The sequence below is a fragment of the Nerophis lumbriciformis genome, linkage group LG27 (assembly GCF_033978685.3).
Source record: "Nerophis lumbriciformis linkage group LG27, RoL_Nlum_v2.1, whole genome shotgun sequence".
NCBI classification, from domain to species: domain Eukaryota; kingdom Metazoa; phylum Chordata; class Actinopteri; order Syngnathiformes; family Syngnathidae; genus Nerophis; species Nerophis lumbriciformis.
Window position 1 is genome coordinate 19596634 of NC_084574.2, and position 10041 is coordinate 19606674.

At 34.2% G+C, this 10041-nt stretch overlaps 1 long non-coding RNA gene across 1 annotated transcript; it reads right to left on the bottom strand.

The window, feature by feature from the left end:
- Window positions 1–8090: 8090 nt before the first annotated feature.
- On the bottom strand, window positions 8091–9739 carry LOC140679941 (uncharacterized). The gene is made up of 2 exons (XR_012051215.1): window positions 9610–9739; window positions 8091–8299 (listed from the first exon to the last, which is right to left on the bottom strand). It is a non-coding gene; the product is annotated as an uncharacterized lncRNA (long non-coding RNA).
- Window positions 9740–10041: the final 302 nt, after the last annotated feature.

Here is a 10041-nt window from a genome sequence, read left to right on the forward strand (position 1 = left end):
ATTTTTTTCAGTGTACATACTGTTTTTCCCCACATTTAAATAGGGGTATACATAATCCATACACCACTGCTCAAAGTTTAAGAGGCGGTTTCTGTCCTGACCCTCTCCCAGAAGTTGTTGTTGAGTATTATATTTCTGCAATGAATGTAGAAACTCTGTTTCAGAGGGTTGTAAGATTGAACTAAAAAGAAACTGTTGAATTGCATTGTAATTTAGTTGTGTGATATGTGATACATATATATTAAATGCATAGAGTATTGGTTAAATTTATTTGGTAACATTTATCAAAAGAAAACTGGCAATGATTACCTAATTTTAGTGAGTAATGTAAAGTAATGCAACCAAGTAAATTAAAATGTCAAGCACAAGAAAATAATTAAAATCTACTGAATTACTTCATAACAGCAAATACTACAGATATATAAAATTTACTTAAAATTTTGAGTAAAATGATGTTCCTGCTGATGAAAAACAAGTAGACTTTACTTAATTTGTTTAAATAAATATAACTTAAAACTTGGATGTAATTAAGTAACTGTTACTTAATATCTTCACAAATGTTATGTTATATGGTAGGTAAAATTTACTTGATACTGGCAAGTGAGTGTTACTTGATATTGCAGCATTAAATTTTACTTAAATCATTTGCGTGCAAATACTTACAATAATTTTTTTAAGTAAATCTTATATTTTTTTCAGTGTGATACTATCATATTGAGTAAAAAAAACTAACTTGTGTCTTTGCAAACCTTACAAAAGAACATTTTAGTAAATTTCACAAAGATACATTTCTTCATGCATTATTAGAAAATGTTCATGTGTAGTTTTGAAGTTATGTTTATATAACTTTCATATATAGTATGACAGTTATACTGTTATATTGAGTAAAAAAAAACTAACTTGTGTCTTTACAAACCTTACAAAATATTGTTTCCCAGTAAAACTCACAAAGATACATTTCTACAGGCATTATTAGCCATTTTATGTGTGGTTTAGGAGTTATGTTTAAATAACTGAAATTGAGTGTGACAGTACTGTCAAAGTGAGTAAAAAAAAAAACTAACTCGTGTCTTTGCAAACCTTACAGAAGAAAATGTTACTAGTAAAACTCACAAAGATACATTTCTTCATGCATTATTAGAAAATGGTCATGTGTAGTTTAGGAGTTATGTTTAAATAACAGTCATTTTGAGTGTGGTAGTATAACTGCCACACATATTGAGTTATAAAGTTAAGTGTAAAACCAAATTTTTGTATTTGCAAACCTTACAAAAACAACTGATTCTTGTAAAACTCACATAGATTCAATATTAAAGGCATTTTAGACATTTTACATGTTTTGTTTAGGAGTTGTGTTTGAATGCATTAGTATTGCTTTTTTCGTTAAGGCAAGTCCAAACGGCAGGAGGCCACGGGGAAGACACAGGACACATTGGGAAGATTATATCAGCTGGCTGGCCTGGGAACGCCTCGGGATCCCCCGAGAAGAGCTGGACGAAGTAGCTGGGGATAGGGAAGTCTGGGCTTCTCTGCTTAGGCTGCAGCCCCTGCAACACGACCTCGGATAAGCGGAAGAAAATGGATGGATTTAGTATGACAGTTATACTGTCATATTGAGTAAAAAACTATTTTTCATAGATTCAATATTACAGGCATCTTTAGATGGATTGCATGTTTGGTTTTGGAGATATGTTTATTCAACTTTCATATTTAGTATGACAGTTATACTGTCATATTGAGTAAAAAAAAAAAAAAACTTGTGTCTGCAAACCTTACAAAAGATTATTATTCTAGTAAAACTAACAAGGATACACTTTTCCAAGCATTATTAGCATTTTTTTGTTTTGGAGTTATAATGCTTGCGTTGAGAGGCGACGGGCTCGGGTGGCAATTCTTGTTGCCCCCCGGCTCAAAGCCTGCACGTTGGAGTTCAACCCAGTGGACCAGTGGGTAGCTTTCTTCCGCCTTCGGGTGGGGGGACGGGTCCTGACTGTTGTTTGGCCTTATGCGCCAAACGGCAGCTCAGAGTACCCACACTTTTTTGGATTCACTCGAGGGAGTACTGGAAAGTGCTCCACCGGGTGATTCCCTCATTCTACTGGGGGCCTTCAACGCTCATCTTGAAGTAGTCTTGTGATTTTTTCCCCCACACATACATATATATATATATATATATATATATATATATATATATATATATATATATATATATATATATATATATATATATATATATATATATATAGCCAGAATTCACTGAAAGTCAAGTTTTTTTTATATATGTGTGTATATATAAATATATATATATATATATATATATATATATATATATATATATATATATATATATATATATATATATATATATATATATATATATATATATATATATATATATGTATGTGTGGGGGAAAAAATCACAAGACTACATCAAGATGAGCGTTGAAGGCCCCCAATAGAATGAGGGAATCACCCGGTGGAGCACTTTCCAGTACTCCCTCGACTGAATCCAAAAAAGGGTGGGTACTCTGAGCTGCCGTTTGGCGCGTAAGGCCAAACTCTCTCTGGGGGGAGGGGGGCTACTAGGATGACAGGGGATGCAAATCAATAAGAGTGCAATATTTTTTCAAAACATGGTCACTACTGCCTAGTTTCTCTTGTTATATTCTTATTTTACTGTTATATTTTTATTCTCATTGTTGCTTTTTATTTTTATTCTATTGTAATATGTTTCTATTTTGTTTCAATTTATACCCCCATTATTTACTTTTCACTTTTTACAATTTTGTACACTACTGCTGGAATTTAAATTTTCCTGAGGGAACTCTCCTGAAGGAATCAATAAAGTACTATCTATCTATCTATCTATCTATCTATTTATGTCTCCTGGCTGGCCTGTAAATGCCTCAGGATCCCCCGAGAAGAGCTGGACAAAGTGGCTGGGGAGAGGAAAGTCTGGGCTTCTCTGCTTAGGCTGCTGCCCCCGCAACCTGACCTCGGATAAGCAGGAAGAAAATGGATGGATTTAGTATGACAGTTATACTGTCATATTAAGTAAAAAACTAACTTGTGTCTTTGCAAACATTAGAAATTTTTTTTCTAGTAAAACTCACAAAGATACATAACTCAAGGCATTATTAGCCATTTTGCATGTGTGGTTTAGGACTTATGTTTAAATAATCATCAGATTGAGTGTGACAGTATACTGTCATAGTGAGTAAAACCCATATTTTGTAATTGCAAACCTTATGAAAACAAATGATTCTACTAAAACTCACATGGATGCAATATTACAGGAATTTTTAGACATAATGCATGTTTGGTTTTGGAGTAATGTTTATATAACTTTCATATTTTGTATGACAGTAATACTGTCATATTGAATAAAAAAAACTAACTTGTATCTGTACAAACCTTAAAAAATATTTTTTTTCCAGTAAAACTCACAAAGAGACATTTCTCCAGGCATTATTAGCCATTGTGCACATGTGGTTTAGGAGTTATGTTTAAATAAATGTCAAATTGAATGTGGCAGTTATACTGTTATTATGAGTAAAACCTAATTTTTGTAAATGTTAACCTTACCACAATACCTGATTCTGGTAAAACTCACATAGATTCAATATTACAGGCATTTTTAGACATTTTACATGTTTGGTTTAGAGATGTGTTTGAATACATTTGTATTGCTTTTTTCATTAGGGCAAGTCCGACGGGCAGGAGGCCGCGGGGAAGACCCAGGACACATTGAGAAGACTATGTCTCCCGGCTGGGCTGTCGAACGCCTCGGGATCCCCTGAGAAGAGCCGGACGAAGTGGTTGGGGATAGGGAAGTCCGGGCTTCTCTGCTTAGGCTGCTGCCCCTGCAACCGGACCTCGGATAAGCGGAAGAAAATGGATGGATTTAGTATGACAGTTATACTGTCATATTAAGTAAAAAAAAACTAACTTACAAAATATATTTTTTCTAGTAAAACTCACAAAGATACATATCTACAGGCATTATTAGCCATTTTGCATGTGTGGTTTAGGAGTTATGTTTAAATAACTGTCATATTGAATGTGGCAGTAATACTGTCATCATGACCTAATTTTTGTAATTGTAAACCTTACCAAAATACCTGATTCTGGTAAAACTCACAAAGATTCAATATTACAGGCATTTTTAGATGGATTACATGTTTGGTTTTGGGGTTACGTTTATACAACTTTCATATTTAGTATAACAGTTATACTATCATATTGAGTACAAAAAACAAACTTGTGTCTTTGCAAACCATACAAAAGATCATTGTTTTAGTTAATCTAACAAAGATACATTTCTCCAAGCATTATTAGTCATTTTGCATTTGTTGTTTAGGAGTTATGTTTAAATAACTGTCATAGTGAGTAAAACCTAATTTTTGTATTTGCAAAAACCTTACAAAAACAACTGATTCTAGTAAAACTCACACGGATGCAATATTGCAGGCATTTTTAGACATGATGCATGTTTGATTTTGGAGTTGTGTTTATATATCTTTCATATTTAGTATTACAGTAATATTGAGTAATTAAAAACTAACTTGTGTCTTTACAAACCTTACAAAATATTTGTTTTCCTGCAAAACTCACAAAGAGACATTTCTCCAGGCATTATTAGCCATTTGGCATGTGTGGTTTAGGAGTTATGTTTATATAACTGCCAGATTGAGTGTGACAGTATACTGTGAGTAAAACCCATATTTTGTATTTGCAAACCTTACAAAAACAACTGATTCTAGTAAAACTCACATGGATACAAAATGACAGGCATTTTTAGAGATAATGCATGTTTGGTTTTGGAGTTATGTTTATATAACTTTCATATTTAGTATGACAGTAACACTGTCATATTGAGTAAAAAAAACTAACTTGTGTCAGTACAAACATTACGAAATATTTTTTTTCCAGTAAAACTCACAAAGAGACATTTCCCCAGGCATTAATAGCCATTGTGCATGTGTGGTTTAGGAGTTATGTTTAAATAGATGTCAAATTGAATGTGGCAGTTATACTGTCATTATGAGTGAAACCTAATTTTTGTAATTGTAAGCGGAAGAAAATGGATGGATTTAGTATGACAGTTATACTGTCATATTAAGTAAAAAAAAACTAACTTACAAAATATATTTTTTCTAGTAAAACTCACAAAGATACATATCTACAGGCATTATTAGCCATTTTGCATGTGTGGTTTAGGAGTTATGTTTAAATAACTGTCATATTGAATGTGGCAGTAATACTGTCATCATGACCTAATTTTTGTAATTGTAAACCTTACCAAAATACCTGATTCTGGTAAAACTCACAAAGATTCAATATTACAGGCATTTTTAGACGGATTACATGTTTGGTTTTGGGGTTACGTTTATACAACTTTCATATTTAGTATGACAGTTATACTGTATATTACCATTGAGTAAAAAAAAACCTAACTTGTGTGCAAACCTTACAAAAGATCATTATTCTAGTAAAGACTTAGACTTAGACTTTCTTTTTATTGTCATTCAAATTTGAACTTTACAGCACAGATAAGAACGAAATGTCGTAGTGCAGGATAAAAAAGCAATAGGTGCATATTTCGATAAATAAATATATATATAAATATATAAATACTATATATATATATATATATATATATATATATATACACACATATATATATATAATAAATAAATATATATAAATATATATAAATAGATAAATAGATTACTGTGCAGATAAATATATTGCACTTTTTCCACATGCGCCCACGTTTATGGGTGTATGTTATATTGTTTATTTCATTCCAGCGAGTTAATTCATTTTGAGGGGAGTTGAGGAGATAATTTAATTATGATGCGTTCAAGAGTCTTACAGCCTGAGGGAAGAAGCTGCTACAGAAGCTGGAGGTTCTGCTTCGGAGGCTGCGGAACCTCTTTCTAGAGTCCAGCAGTGAAAACTGTCCTTGCTAGCGTGCTGAGCCCTGGTCAGGCAGCACTTTTTGCGATCTCCTGGATAGGAGGAAGAGGAGTCCTGATGATCTTTTCCGCCGTCCTCACCACTCTCTGGAGATACTTCCAGTCTGAGGCACTGCAGGCTCCAGTCCAGACAGAGATGCTGTTGGTCAGCAGGCTTGCTATAACAACGATACATCCCTCCAAGCATTATTAGCTATTTTGCATTTGTTGTTTAGGAGTTATGTTTAAATAACTGTCAAAGTAAATAAAACCTAATTTTGGTATTTGAAAACCTTACAAAAAACTGATTCTAGTAAAACTCACACAGATACAATATTACAGGCATTTTTAGACATAATACATGTTTGGTTTTGGAGTAATGTTTGGCGCAGTGGAAGAATGGCCGTGCGCGACCCGAGGGTCCCTGGTTCAATCCCCACCTAGTACCAACCTCGTCATGTCCGTTGTGTCCTGAGCAAGACACTTCACCCTTGCTCCTGATGGGTGCTGGTTAGCGCCTTGCATGGCAGCTCCCTCCATCAGTGTGTGAATGGGTAAATGTGGAAGTAGTGTCAAGGCGCTTTGAGTACCTTGAAGGTAGAAAATCGCTATACAAGTACAATCCATTTATTTATATATATAGTATGACAGCTATACTGTTATATTGAGTAAAAAAAACTAACTTGTGTCTTTACAAACCTTACACAATATATTTTTTCTAGTAAAACTCAGAGACATTTCCCCAGGTATTATTAGCCATTGTGCATGTGTGGTTTAGGAGTTATGTTTAAATAAATGTCAAATTGAATGTGGCAGGTATACTGTCATGAGTAAAACCTAATTTTTGTAATTGTAAACCTTACCAAAATACCTGATTCTGGTAAAACTCACAGATTGAATATTACAGCATTTTTAGACGGATTGCTTGTTTGGTTTTGGAGTTATGTTTTTACAACTTTCATATTTAGTATGACAGTTATACTGTCATATTGAGTAAAAAAAAACAACTAACTTGCGTCTTTGCAAACCTTACAAAAGATCATTATTCTGGTAAAGACTTAGACTTTCTTTTTATTGTCATTCAAATTTGAACTTTACAGCATAGATAACACAATTTCGTTACATAAACTCATGGTAGTGCAGGATAAAAAAGCAATAAGGTGCATATATAAATAAATAAATATATAAATATACATATAAAATAAATAAATATACTTAAATATATATAAATAAATAAAAAGATTACTGTGTAGATAAATATATTGCACCTTTTCCACATGCGCCCACGTTTATGGGTGTATGTTATATTGTTTTTTGTTTATTCCAGCGAGTTAATCCATTTTGAGGAGAGTTGAGGGGATAATTTAATTATAATGCGTTCAAGAGTCTTACGGCATGAGGGAAGAAGCTGGAGGTTCTGCTTCGGAGGCTGCGGAACCTCTTTCTAGAGTCCAGCAGTGAAAACAGTCCTTGGTGGGGGTGGGAGGAGTCTTTGCAAATTTTCTGAGCCCTGGTCAGGCAGCGCTTTTTGCGATCTCCTGGATAAGAGGAAGAGGATTCCTGAAGATCTTTTCCGCCGTCCTCACCACTCTCTGGAGAGACTTCCAGTCTGAGGCACTGCAGGCTCCAGTCCAGACAGAGATGCTGTTGGTCAGCAGGCTCTCTATAACAAAGATACAGTTCTCAAAGCATTATTAGCTATTTGCATTTGTTGTTTAGGATTTATGTTTAAATAACTGTCATAGTGAGTAAAACCTAAATTTTGTATTTGCAAACCTTACAAAAACAATTGATTCTAGTAAAACTCACAGATACAATATCACAGGCATTTTTAGACATAATGCATGTTTGGTTTTGGAGTTGTGTTTATATAACTTTCATATTTAGTATTACAGTAATACTGTCATATTGAGTAAGATACATTTCTTCATGCATTATTAAAACATGTTCATGTGTAGTTTAGGAGTTATGTTTTAATAACTGTCAAATTGAGTGTGGCAGTTATACGTCATTAAGTGTTAAACCTAATTTTTGTATTTGCAAACCTTACAAAAACAACTGATTCTAGTAAAACTCACATAGATTCAATATTGCAGGCATTTTAGACATTTCACATGTTTGGTTTAGGAGTTGTGTTTGAATACATTTTAATTGCTTTTTTCGTTAGGGCAAGTCCGACCGGCAGGAGGCCACGGGGAAGCCCCAGGACACATTGGGAAGACTATGTCAGCCGGCTGGCCTGGGAACACTTTGGGATCCCCCGAGAAGAGCTGGACGAAGTGGCTGGGGAGACGGAAGTCTGGGCTTCTCTGCTTAGGCTGCTGCCCCCACAACCCGACCTCGGATAAGCGGAAGAAAATGGATACATTTAGTATGACAGTTATACTATTATATTGAGTAATAAAAACCAACTTGTGTCTTTAAAAAACCTTACAAATTATATGTTTTCTAGTAAAACTCACAAAGATACATCTCCAGGCATTATAAGCCATTTTGCATGTGGTTTAGGGGTTATGTTTAAATAACTGCCATATTGAAAGTGGCAGTTATACTGTCATTATGAGTAAAACCTAATTTTTGTAATTGTAAACCTTACCAAAATACCTGATTCTGGTAAAACTCACATAGATTCAATATTACAGGCATTTTTAGACGGATTGCATGTGTAGTTTTGAAATTATGTTTATACAACTTTCTCAGTTGTGATACAGTGATACTACATATTGAGTAAAAAAAACTAACTTGTGTCTTTGCAAACCTTACAAAAGAACATTTTAGTAAAAGATACATCTCCAGGCATTATTAGCCATTTTGCATTTGTTGTTTAGGAGTTATGTTTAAATAACTGGCATAGTGAGTAAAACCTAATTTTTGTATTTGCAAACCTTACAAAAACAACTGATTCTAGTAATACTCACATGGATACAATATTACAGGCATTTTTAGACATAATGCATGTTTGGTTTTAGAGTTATGTTTATATAACTTTCATATTTAGTATGACAGTAAAACTGTCATATTGAGTAAAAAAAACTAGCTTGTGTCTTTGCAATTCTTACAAAAGATCATTATTCTAGTAAAACTCACAAAGATACATTCCTCCAGGCATTATTAGCCACTTTGCATGTGTGGTTTAGGAGATATGTTTTAAACAACTGTCATATTTAGGTGGCAGTTATATGTCAATGCGTAAAACCTAATTTTTGTTTTTGCAAATCTTTCAAAAACAACTGATTACAGTAATTGTCACATAGTTTTAATATTACAGGTATTTTTAGACATTTTGCATTGTTGGTTTAGGAATTATGTTGCAATACATTTTTATTGCTTTTTTTGCATTATCTCAGGATTGTAAAAATATTAGTCATATTGAGTAAAAAACTACTGATTGGGTGTGGCAGTTATATTGTCATTATGTGTAAAACCTAATTGTTGTATTTGCAAACCTTACAAAAACAACTGATTGTCGTAAAACTCACATGGATACAATATTACAGGCATTTTTAGACATAATACATCTTTGGTTTATGAATCGTGTTCGATTGCTCCTGCTCACAGAACCACACAGCCAGCGCACAACACACGAGCCACAAGCCCACAGCCCAAGGCAGTTAAATACCCCTGCAAATCCACAAGGCACGACACTTACTTTGGAGTCAGAGTTTCCTCTGCCCCTGCGTATTGTGGGATTCTGGGGGTTCTTTTCGGTAGCCTGCGGGTCTGCTGGGTAGTCTTGGGGATTCCTTCTCAACCTGCGCGCGTTCACCCGGTCCTCCTTGTCAAGCCTGACGATCCTCCTGGTCGCTCCTTTTTAAATGTGTGCAGCCCTAATGCTCCACAGGTGCGTCTGATTTCAGGTGCCGTTCGATTGGGCACTTTGGTTGTCAGGGGCAACAAGCTAAAAGGGGCAACGTCTTAAAATGCCAGCAAAGTCCACAAGGAATAAACTTATGCAATTAAAAATACAGTCAAAGTCCTCAAAGTTTAAAAACATGCAATCAAATTGTAAAATGTAAAAACATGCAATTAAAATCTAAAACAATAAAAACACTCAGACATGCATGACAATGAAACAAAAAAA